Raw genomic sequence first — 13484 nt, forward strand, 5'->3', positions numbered from 1 at the left:
AATGGCGTGAACCCGGGAGGCAGAGTCTGCAGTGAGCCGAGATCGCACCACTGCACTCCAGCCTGGGGGACAGAGCCAGACTCCGTCTCAAAAAAAACGAAAAAAAACAAAAACAAACAAACAAAAAACCTAACCAAAAAAACTACAATTCCCAGCCTCCCTTGCAGATAAAAGCTATTAAGCAACTAAATTCTGCTCAATAAGACACAAGTGGAAGCTGTTCGGTGGGAGCTTGGGGAAACAATTATTTCAAGGGTACTAAGGTAGCTGGCATAAAACTTATGTCCCCTGCTCTGCTCCTTTCTTTCTTCCTACCTAGAACAAGTGCATGGACCTGGCCCTTTATAACCACAAAGAGACAGGCACAGGCAAAGGTGGCTGAGTTGAAAGAAACAATGAGCCTGGGTTCCTGATTAGATCATCAAACTCTCTGAAGAGCCCTGAGCAGCTTCTCCCAGACTTCTAGCTACACGAGAAAAAGAAAATGTTTCACCATCTATCACCAAAGTCATTTTTCATCAAAGTTACTATTTTTCTGGTTCCAGTAATCAGGAGCTAAATATAATTTCTGAGTGGTGTATAGTGGAATATAATTTATAGTTTCAAAGGAAGGAGGTATACTTTGAAACCCTAATTCCATTTACAGTCTTAATTCCCCTGTGCGGTGTAACATTGCATATTGATATATTCTGAGAATTAACAAGTGGCCATTTTTTTGTGTGTGGAAGCCATTGTTTTGCCATTCACACTCTGCTCGTTCTTTAAAGTTACAGATACAGATCTACTACCAGTTTGATGAAAATGATAACTGTTGTGAGTCAGCTACTTCAGGAGATGGGAATTTCCCTACCGCTGTAGGTGTTGGATCATAGACTCAATTAGCAAGAATGCTCAAGAAAGCTGCTACCAATAAAGTAGTCACTTGCCACATGTGACTATTTAAATTTTAATTTTGATCAGTTTCTCATTTACACAGGTCGCATTTCAAGAGCTCAATAGCCACATGTGTCCAGGAGCTACTGAATTGGACAGTGCAGGTAGAGAACATTTGTATCATTGCAGAAGGTCTGTTGGACAGCACTTCTGTAAACTTTCTACTAAAAGTGTGGTTCAGGACTCAGCATATCAGCATCATCTGGGATCTGAATGCACATTAAAATAACATCTGAGCATCAGATAAAATGCCATGGGATTCTAGGGAGTCTTTCCTCGATTCTTTCTTTTGAAAGTTGTTTTTCCTCTTGATTACAGTCTCAAAAGTAGAATTAGTTGTGTTAATTTTTGATGATTTTTTCATTTGCTTTATTGCAAATGGAAAGTATAATATGTAGAGAGTTGAATTATTTTGTTGTGTGTTTTTTTTTTTTTTTTTTTTTTTTTTTTTTTTTTTTACTTTTAAAAAGCACCCTAAGAAAGGAACAAATGAAAAAAACATGTAGGGAAATATTTTAGGTCAGTGGTCATCCTTCTTACCTATATAAGGATACAGAAACTGCCGGGCGCGGTGGCTCACGCCTGTAATCCCAGCACTTTGGGAGGCCGAGGCGGGCGGATCACAAGGTCAGGAGATCGAGACCATGGTGAAACCCCGTCTCTACTAAAAAATAGAAAAAAATTAGCCGGGTGCAGTGGCGGGCGCCTGTAGTCCCAGCTACTCGGGAGGCTGAGGTAGGAGAATGGCGTGAACCCAGGAGGCGGAGCTTGCAGTGAGCCGAGATTGCGCCACTGCACTCCAGCCTGGGCGACAGAGCGAGACTCCGTCTCAAAAAAAAAAAAAAAAAAAAAAAAAGGATACAGAAACTCAGGACTACTAAAGTGCTCACTCAAAGAAATACATCTGTTTCAACTACTATTGCTTTGTAGCAAATTACCACCAACGTATAGTAGTTTAAACAACTTGTTTATGATTTTGTGTGCCAGCAACTCAGGAAGGATTCAGCTTAGTGGTTCTCACTCAGAATCTCTCTTGCTGTTGGAGTTAGATGTCAGCTGGCATTGCAGTCGTCCGAAAGTGCCACTAAGCTGGAAATCCAAGATGGCACAGGTGGCTGACAGCTAGTGCTGGCTGTGGTCTGGGAGCTCAGCTGGGTCTATGGGCTGCAGCGCCTGCATATGATATTCCCAGTATTTAGTCTTGGTTTAGAGAATTTTCTTACATAGCTGCTGGTTTCCCTCAAAGTATGTATCCCAAGAGAATCTGTGTATTTTCTGACGTAGGCGGGGACATTGCACACAGTCACTATCATAGCAGTCTATTTTATTTCAAAGGAGTCAGTGGTGGCAGCAGGTATTCATGAGGATTAATTAATCCTTTAATCCATTAATTAATCCTACTTAATGTTGTGCTTCTCTCTACATTCAGACTTCTGTCCATTTTCTTCTTTCGCTTTACGTATCACCTCCAGTCTTGTACTTCTCTTTGCCCTAAATTGTCTGTCATTCATTTCACAGAGCCTATTCCCTTTCTTGAATGTTTCATTGAATACCCACCCTTCAGTTATGCAAACTGCATTGCCATACCTTTTAAGTATACCTGCATTTTAATGAAGGCAAAAAGAAAGACTCTAAAGATGAATTGTGAGACATTGATGGTAGTAATACTGAAGATATTTTGGAGTTAATTGTGTGATCTTGGGAAACTTTCTTAACTTTTAATCTTTCTTATATGTAAAATGAGGAAATCGAACTAGGATGTCTTTCTTGACCCAAATATGGTTCCATGCCAGAAACTTTTGTGTAAATGGAGATACCATAGCCTCTAAGGGATCCAAAGATGTTCTGAAGTCAAATAGATCCTATCACAGCAACACTCCAGCTTATTCCAGAGACAAAAGAGCTCAGATGCAAGCAGCCACGTGAGTACTTTTCTCATGACCCTTTTGTGAGAATCAGGTTCTGAATGACAGGTCAGTTCAGAGACCTCTTCTCTGCCTAATGAACAGCTACTTTGTGATCCTAATAGCTACTGCTATTTAGAACAAGATAAGAGAAAAAATTCCCCATGGAATTGGATATCCATTTGTTCAATGTCCTTTCTATCTCAATTGAGAGGCATCTTACCTGTCATTATTTTAGCTTCGTATAGGAGGGAGTTGAGGTCTGATTAAATGAAAGAAGCACATCAGAAACTTTCCTTTCACTATTATAAAATAAGTTTCAGTCACATGACCATTTGTAAAAGAAATTCATGACATAGAACTTAACTTTCCCCAGGGCGTATGTTGTGTATACAGGATTTATATACACTAATGTTAGAATAAAGACAACCATAGTTATTACTTATGTACCCCCTGTAAAAACCAGGTACTAAGCTATGTAGTTTTCATTCAAACCTTTAAAAGACAAATAATAAGTAATGAGGCCAAGATTTTCACCCAGATCTGTCTGACTCTGTAGTCCAAGATTGCACATGGAACATACTTTTTATTAAGTTGACACTGAACTTAACTTAAAATTTAGGATTGTGCCATGGATTGCTTTGTGAGATATATTTCAAAAGCACTGGTGGCATAGCCAGTTGTCAATGCACTGGATTACTCTTTAATCAAGTATAATGGACTGCTTTTTGTTTGGTTTGTCTTTTAATTGGTAATTTTAAATATGTGCCCAAGGCGTGTTGGTACTGCTAATGAAATAATCCAGATCCCCTGTGGGTAGAAGAAATGGGAAGAACTGGAAACCTGAATTTGACAATTGTGAATGAATTCATGCCAGCCTTAGTTTCCTCTGTAAGTCAGCCGGTATTTTTCAGGCATTCTGCAGAGAGAGAATAGTATTTTCGTGAGCAAACTAGAAGAGAACGAAAGCTTGAAACTGGAAGAAAATGGGAGACAGCAAAGGAAACAGACATTATCCCCAAAGCCTTTTGGGTAAAAAGATGAGCATTCGGGGGTTGCATGGCAACCAGAGGTACCAAGCTGACGCATTCACTTAGAGCAATTGCTGAAAACAGAAGTAAAATCACCATCACAGCAAAACCTACAAGACATAACTGAAGCAGCAATCTGATAAAAGCCAACTTTCAACACTATCAAAAGAGAAAATGTATGAATCAAGACTTCAAGATATGACAGGCATCTACAAGTTAATATGTAACTTCACAGAGTCTGAGCCCTAGCCAACAGTAAATAGTAAGTGAAATAGAGGTATAATCCCCTAGAGAATTAAATAATCCTTAAGTAAGTCTGTTATTCAATGCTTTTGTATGACATTAAAAAGATAACAGGTCATCTTTTTGCTTCATGACAGCTTTTGAATAATAATTTTCTTAACAGTAGAAAATAAAACAACAAAAATAACATGGAAGTTATGAAACAATGCTCTTAAAATAAACAACAAATTAAAAAGATTTGTAATTATTTCAAGGTATTTATTGTTTGAAACCAGCATGAAAGGTAAAGCCCTTGCCATTTTTATCAAGAAGAAAAAAAATTAGAGATTAGGCAAGCAAAGAACAATGGCATAAAAGAAATGAAAATTATCAAATATAAGCATGAAATTGAATAGTAATCAATTCAAAACTACAATAAAATGATATTTTTTGACAAATACTTAAAACACTAACATGGGCAGGTTTTACAACCTTAAATGTATGAATGAGCAATAATTGAAGAAGAAAATGTAAAAGTTACATAAGAGGTAAGCCTGGAAAGAGGGAAACCCACCATCGCATCCTATTGGATTCCTTGGTAAATTATTTTAAACATTTAGTTTTTGCCTTATTTTTGTGGGTCCTCAGAGGTTGCACTTTTAAGCAAGGAAGGCAAGCAAGAACTGAAGAGAGGAAAGCTGGAAGGAGGAGCAGGAAGGAAGAAGCCCTGATCCTGGTCCTCATCCTCGACACTTCCCCAGCCTCCCCCTACACTTGATTATCTCCAAGTCTGAGTTTTTGTGAACTGCCGAAGTTATTCTCAATGGCATCTAAAATAATAGATGAGTGCCTCTTGAAAAAGAAGGGCAAACCAGAGAGAAGAATTTTCCCATTTAAAAATGTCTCCATAATCCCTGTATTTATCTTTAATTTTTTATTTCCATAGGTTTTTGGGAACAGGTAGGTTTGTAGTTACATGAGTAAGTTATTTAGTGGTCATTTGTGAGGTTTTGGTTCACCCATCACCCAGAGCAGTATACACTGAACCCAATTTGTAATCTATCACCCCCTGCCACCCTTTCCCCCGAGTCCCCAAAGAGAATCATTGGCACCGACCTGTCAGTGGCACCTGCTTTAGATGAGGGTTACTCAAATATGACTGACTGGAATAACAGGTCTCTACCTATCAGGGGATCTTCAGGCCCCCAAAGATCAACAAAGATCAACAAAGCAAACACCAATATTTTCTTCTCTTTCTGGCAATAGCCTCTACTGCTTATTATGAGACATGGGTCATGTTATAATGGACAAGGGAAGCTATTGAATGGGAAGGATAACATAAAGAAAGGATGAAGAGAAGCTCTTGGTCTCTATAAAAATTCTAAGGTTTATGAGTCTGTAGAACTTTGTACTCTTTCTCACCTTAATCTTGTGGCACTAGAAGATTACCATTACTGTGAGACAGTACAGAAGTGAGAATGAGGCCTGGCCTATGGTTAACAACATTTTTTCAGCATTTTTCTAATAAATATTTATTCCTTTTGTATTTCTTATGGATAATATACCTTCTGATCATGATCAAAAGCTTTAAAGATAGAAATTCTGTCTCTGTTATTTTAATAGGTGTCTTATTCTTAGCAGAGCACAGGAAACATAGTAGGCACACAAGATGAGACTTGATGATCCAGAATGATATGATACATTCTTAACAGCAACAAAAACAAGTTAAAGCTGATCTCCAAATTCTCATTTTATGTTTTTCATGTACAATAGTTATACTTTTGTAAATGTTTATATTTTAATGTGGACTTGTGGGTAGGGTGTTAACAGAGTTGTAAAAATTTCCCCATTTTCTCCCAGAAGTGCTCTGGCTTTATTGGAGGGAATAGAAGAATCTCTATATGAAGTTGGACCATTAAAATCAAATTGTGACCTGGAAAGCTAAAGATCAATGAAATATCTCATAAAAATCCATGTAATTATGAAGATTAAATTCATAGGATAACTTCTTCACCAAATCTCTGAGGAATAAAAAGTATTGAGATCAGTGGGATAATGTACTCCCATTAATACAGTATCGATTCCATTGATAATATACTCCCATTAAGTTTAAAAAATGAGACTTCAGAAAAAATAGAGAGAAATATTACTTTTCAAAGTGAATAATAAATGGAGAGAAGGATTTGACATTTGTTAAATGATTCAACCTATAATAAGATGCTACAACATGGTCGAATGAACCTTGAAATTGGTATGCTGTGTGAAAGAAGTCAGCCACAAAAGACTATGTCTTGTATGTTTCCATATATATACATGCCCAGAATATGCAAATCTATAGAGGCAGGAAGTTGGTTAGCAATTTTGTATGTCAAGGGAAACGGGATTGAATGGAAGATGTGGAGTGACTACAACTGCTGACTGGTATGGGTTTCTTTTAGGCACAATAAAAAATTCTAAAATTAGATTGTGGGTACAGTTGTACAATTTAGTGACTATACTAAAAAAAGTTATGATATTTAAAGTATATCTTAAGATGTTAAGAAAATACTCAAGTGGGCAACTAAGAAACCATTCTGTATTTTCCAAAAGTTTCTGTTTTGAGCCCCCATTCTGCCCAAAGACAGTGTACTCTAATTAACTCATTTTTTTTTTTCAGGACTAAATTCAGGCAATTTAGGATTCCTCCCCTCTCTCTTTTCTCCCTTAAATGATATCTACATCTTCAAGACTTTACACAGATTGTTGGCAAGAGAACACTCTTGGTCCTCGATTGGTGTGCTCATGCCCTCACCCATGGAGGCCCGTTTCACACCATCAAGTCCTTGGGTAAAACCATTACTCCAGCTGACCTCAACTGGCCCCAGGTCATTGCATCCTTGCTTCATTCTTCCCTGCCTTTCCTCACCCTAGAGCCAAACCCAGCAGATATACTAGCTTTCCCTACCATCAGTATTTCATTCCCTTTTCAGGGCAGAGGGAAGACACCTGCCTCAGGCTTTTCTGCCCCCAACACTCTTGTGGCCAGGGTGGCTCTGAGAACCCCAGCAGAGCTTCCACTTCTAGTCTGAGGGATGAACACAGACTCCTCAATTCTTATATCCCCCAAATGTCTTTATTCTATTGCTTTTCTCACCTGAGCCTAATAACAGCCTGTGAGGTGAAGGGGAGGAGCAGAGCCCCTTCTCAACTCTCACCAGTGTCTAACTTCTCTGGTCCTTTTCTTGAGCTGGGGTGGGGAGGGTTGTTAGGGGAAGAGTGAAAGTAAAAACTGGTTCAAAAGTATCCATTCAATATCTTTCTTCCATGCACTCTATGTACGTGGGCCAAGGCTTTTGAAATTAGTAGTCTTAAGTATGATGCTTCCTTTCTCATACCTGGTGATATGATTTGGCTGTGTCCTCACTCAAATATCATCTTGAATTGTAGTTCCCGTAATCCCCACATGTTGTGGGAGTGACCTGGTAGGAGGTAATTGAATCATAGGGGTGGTTATCCCCATGCTGCTGTTCTTCTGACAGTGAGTGGGTTCTCATGAGACCTGATGATTTTTAAGGGTTTTTTCCCAGTTGCTTGGCACTTCTTGCTGCCGCCATGTGAAGAAGGATGTGTTTGCTTTCCCTTCTGCCATGATTGTAAGTTTCCTGAGGCCTCCTCAGCCATGCTGAACTGTGAATCAATTAAACCTCTTGCCTTTATAAATTACCCAGTCTCTGGCATGTCTTTATTAGCAGTGTGAGAATGGACTAATACACCTGGCAAGCCCTAGAGGGGAAAGGTCACAGAGTTAAAACAACACCCTATCATACCAACTAAATGTCTTATGCTAGGTGGTTTGATTACATGAACTATGTGCATTTTCCAAAAAATGGAATATTAAATAGCCACTAAAATTTATGTTGTAGAATAATATTGAATAATATGTAAAGTAAATTTCAATCTTATAGAAAAAATGTACATTATGTTCAATAATAAGACTAGATAAACATCCATCAACAAACTCAGTGATTACCTCCGTGTGGTGAGATTATACATGGTTTTAATGTTATTCTTTTTTTTTCAGTATTTTCAAAATGTTCTAGTGATTATGCATTGTTTATATAATAAAAAATGTCAAACAAAAAATACTGCTAAATGAACTAAGCATCTTCTGACCCTAAGAGGCATGTGACCAGGAGACATTCTACTCTGGGGATTCTGCAAGAGGTGAGCTCTATCCTGGGACTGCTTCAGGAGCTTAAAACTGAGTAAATCTAGGTTCCCAACAGAGTTTTTCATGAACAGAACAAGGATAGCAGAGGAGTGGGGGGGTGTGGGGAGTGTAGGGAGAGCTCCCAATAGGAATAGATCCCCTAAAGCAATATTGTAGTGCAAAATAAATAACAGAACAACTATTGTCTGTGTTGCATTTGGTTTTATAATACCATCTATAAGGATTTTTCAAATAAAACAAAAATGAAGACTTTGGGAGACAAAAACTGGACATTTTTCAAACGTAAGCACCAAAGATAAATGGAAAGTGTGGGGAATAAGATGATTCCAAATCTCATGGCCCCAGGAGGCTCTAGAAAATATAATAGAAATAATAGGAAACAATCTGCAATCTTGCAACCTAGTATAGCTATTAAGAAGTGCTCTGCCACATCCACGTTGCCTGAAAGAGCAAACACAAATCAACGTCCAGAAGACAAGGTCCCTCCAATTTTACACCCTTCCTTCCCAATCCTTCCTCACTCTGCTACCTGCCTGCCCTTTCTTCTGATTATTAGACTTATACATGGAATTTTCTAAAGTGACACTGAAGTTAATTCTGACTTCATCTAGAAAAAGTTCTAAAGATATTTTTTAGTGATCCTTTCTAAGAACATTAGAATTGTCATCCTGTGATGAACCAATGGTGTCATGCTACTGAGCCTTTTTTAGTAGCAACAAACTGTGCTTTATGGAAAATTATGGCTTCCGTTTGTGACATCAACTGCAAAATGTTAAGGATATATATTCATGCTATATATATTCCTAAATTTTTCAAGAACATATTTTGGAATTTTGTTTTGGAAAACTATCTAAATCCATTTTGCACATAATTTTATCAGTAGGGTGAACCATCTTTTGAGACAACAATTTTTTGGTAGGCATACCTGTCACAAAGAAAATTAGACTTGGAATCACTAAATCAAAAATTAAAATTGTTCTCCACTACCAGTTTGAACAAATATTTTGGCCTCTATGAATCTCTACTGTCTTGTTTCCAAATGAAATATTTCTAAATTGTCCTGTAATTAAATGAAAAATGATGAAGCATTTAAGAAATATCAAACCCCTCTCTCCATTTATTATTCACTCTAAAAAGTAATATTTCTCTGTATTTTTTTCTGAAGTCTCATTTTTTAAGCTTAATGGGATTATATTTATTAATGGGATCAATACTGTATCACTGGGAGTGCATTATCCCACTGATCTCAATACTCTATTCTTCAGAGATTTGGTGAAGAAGTTACCCTATAGAGTTAATCTTCATAATCACATGGATTTTGTGAGGTCTTCCATTGATCTTTATCTTTCTAGGTCACCACTCGATTTTCATGGTTCAACTTCACACAGAGATTCTTCTATTCTCTATAATAAAGTCAGAGCACTTGTGGGAGAAAATTGGGAAAATTTTACAACTCTGTTTATACCCTATCTGCAGGTTCATATTAAAATGTAAAAATTTCCAAAATTATGATTGTTGTATATGAAAAACTTAAAATGAGAACTTGGCAATCAGATTTAACTTTTTGTTTTTGTTAAGAATCTATCATCCCATTCTGCATCATCAAGTCATAACTTGGGTGCCTACTATGTTTCCTGTGCTCTGCTAAGAATAAGACACCTATTAAAATAAAAGAGACAGAATTTCTATCTTCAAAGCTTTTGATCAGGATCAGAAGATATATTATCCATAAGAAATACAAAAGGAATAAATATTTATTTGAAAAACATTGTTAGCCATAGGTCAGGCCTCATTCTCACTTCTGTACTGTCTCACAGTAATGGTAATCTTCTAGTGCCACAAGATTAAGGTGAGAAAGAGTACAAAGTTCTACAGACTCATAAACCTTAGAATTTTTATAGAGACCAAGAGTTTCTCTTCATCCTAACTTTCTTTATATTATCCTTCCAATTCAATAGCTTCCCCTGTCCGTTATAACATGACCCATATCTCATAATAAGCAGTAGAGGCCATTGCCAGAAAGAGAGAAGAAAACATTGGTGTTTGCTGTGTTGATATAATTTGGGGACTTCAGGGTACCCTGATAAGTGGAGACCTGGAGTCGTATTTGAGTAGCCCTCACCTAAAGCAGGTGCCACTGACAGCTTGGTGATAATGATTCTGTTCTCAGACAAATCTCCCTCCCCAAGGCTAGCATCAACACACAAGACAGCCATGTTAGGCACACGGTTCTGACCAGATTAATGAGAAAGTCAGACATTCTGTTTCTGGTTATATGCTTGTCATGCATAAGACTATGAAATTTTCTACTTTTAAGCAAGATGCAGAATTTCACCAAGAATATAAGATGTTAGAGAATATTTCAATCATCCTAAGAGATACTCTTCTAGGAAACAAAAGGGAAACAAATGAAGGACAAACTGAGAGTGGGAGGGGTGAGAACGGAGGAGATTTGAAATAGTTTCTGAATTCTTTTACTCCCATGAGTCCAATGTTCTCCTTTCATTTTTTTGCAGGCCTCCCCACCCCAAGATACAGTGTAATTAATGCTGCTTCAGATAGAATGAACTGTGCATACTACAAGTCTTTAGAGAGAAGAGACCTCAGGTGAGTTAGTAGATTGAGGAGTTTCATAGAAGAGGAAGAATTTCAACCACTTACAGATAGTAAAAGGTTCCAAAATGCATGGAGATGTGGGCAAAATATTCTTCCGCAAAGAAGACTTAAAGTTGATTCACATGAAACAAACAATATTTACAGTTGCTCCTTCATTCTAATGTTTCCATAAGTTTGTGTTTCTACCTTCCTTGATATGGAAGGAGTATCAGGACACAGAGATAATGAACTTATTAAGCTGAGTTTTTAATCCCTAACTGCAGTTTCTTTATTTAGCCAAGAAAATAAATATTAACTGACTAATTTACATGTCTCTTCCATAAGCCACATAGATTGTAAAGTCTTTACTTTTTGAAAAAAATATAGTATAATGAATACTCTACCTGATTACTTTTTAAATTAATCACTGTATTCATAGAAAGGAATCAACACCAGAATCTTATACTAACAGTATAATTTAGAATAATGGTCTTTCTCTCTCCACTGTAATCAGCTGCTGCTGGTTTATCTATTTTGCAGAATTTATGGCTTATATTCCAGTGTTGCTATGGTTATCCCAGCTTCTTCCCTTTGGTCTGTTAACAATGAATATTTTAGAGATCTTGTACTTGATACTCTTACTGATGTTTTTTCTACTTCATGATGTAAAGCTAGAATCAGTATATTTTTCCTTTCACTTTAGTTATTTATGAGACTATAAGCTCACAGAGTCAAAGCCTGAAAGAAATCTTGTGTTGGGTAAGTTAGAATTTTAGTACAGATGGAAATACGACCCTCAGAAACAAGTTCTGCCCATGTGAGGGGAGATGCTGACTTTTGGTGCCTGGTCCCCTGCCTCTCGTCCCCAACTACCCCTTGATGATGATTTGCACTTTGGTTCTGCCCACTGCGGCTCCGTCACTCTTCTCTTCTTTCCTCTGTCCCAGGCGAGGAACCTATGACGTCATTTTCTCCAGGGTTTCACCTTAAATGGAAGAACATTTTAAACTCACACTCAAGTGTCCATCAATGGGAACTTTGAGGGGACAATGCTCAATACGTGGGAAAGAATCGCAAATTACACATTATCAGGCATTATAGAAAGCAAGGATGAAAGTATATGGAGGACATTTGAAGTCTCATGGTAGAGAGACAACGCCCTGAACTACTGTCACAACAGTCAATGTATAAACTGAAATGTGCTTTGCAAATAATAAACATTGGGATCTGAGGCAAAGATTTGTATTTGTACAACTAGAAAGTAGTAGGAAGATGATAGTCAAAGGATACAAAATCTGTTAGACAGAAGAAGAGATCTATAACTTTTGTGATTTTTCAGTTGTGGTGTGCAAGGGTATATTTTAAACTATTTCTTCCTAGGTGCTCTGGTGCCAGAGATTTACATGACCTGGGTGATTTGAAGAGAACATTCTCTCAAGCATGTATATAACTGAGTCAAGGAGGATACAACTCTTTTTAACTTGCATTGAAGTTTTGCTTATAAAAATAGTCAGGTGGGAGGATTGCTTGAAGCCAGGAGTTTGAGACTGGCCTGAGCAACATAGAGCAACCTCGACTCTACTTACAAAAAAAAAAAAAAAAGGAGAAGAAAGCAAAATAGCCAGGTGTGGTGGCACATGCCTATAGTCACAGCTACTAAGGAGGCTGAGACTAGAGGATCACTTGAGCCCAGGAGGTAGAAGCTCCAGTGAGCCATGATTGTGCCACTGCGCTCCAGCTGAGTGACAGAGTAAGGCCCTGTCAATAACAAAAACAAACAAAAATGGAACTATGAATGGATGTTCTTTTGCCAAGTATTCATTTCAAAATGTGTTACAAATCTAAGTTTATAAAGGAAATTATTAATGGCTTTTATGAGTAATAAAATGTTTTGAGGCTTTCTTGAATTAACTTGAGCATTTCTCAAGGACTTGCTACTCCTTGCATTAATTGTCCCTGCTAACAGCCAAACTGAGACATGGTTTGACTGGCATATATCTTTATTCTTATAGCTGACTCATGTCATCAGCACTTTGTAGAATGCCTGGCAAAGCAAAAGTGTTCAATAAATGCTTATTGAATTGAAAATAACAATTTTCTCATCTTGCCTGGATCAAGAGACAAGACAGAGATGTAATCTGATTACAGACTCTCATGGAAGGCTCTAGGGTACAGGGATGAAGGGTCAGTGTGAGGCTTTCTTGTGTCCTAACTCTCAGGACGAGGATTCTTACTGATCAATTTATAAATGGGAAACACTATTTTTTTTCTAGTAAATATTCATGGGGAGCATGAACAATAAATTAGAGCATTTATGTTTATTATCTACAACCTATATCATTTCCAAAAAGAACATGGAGTGGCTTACCAAAATATTAATACTTATACCACATCTGTCTATTTCAAAGAAAGAATCATAAGTAGAAAAGGGGGAAGCGTGTGGAAGGAGGGACTCCTTGCAGAGGAAGAGGGTGAGCAGAAAGCAAGAGCCTGGCATAGCCTGGCCTCTGACAGTAGTTATTAGCGCTTCAATGCAGTTGGCAGCAGTATTCAAGAGGGGTCACAGCACAGGTAGGGGTGATGAAAAGA

The sequence above is a fragment of the Chlorocebus sabaeus genome, chromosome 10, assembly GCF_047675955.1.
Source record: "Chlorocebus sabaeus isolate Y175 chromosome 10, mChlSab1.0.hap1, whole genome shotgun sequence".
In the NCBI taxonomy this organism is placed as follows: Eukaryota; Metazoa; Chordata; class Mammalia; order Primates; family Cercopithecidae; genus Chlorocebus; species Chlorocebus sabaeus.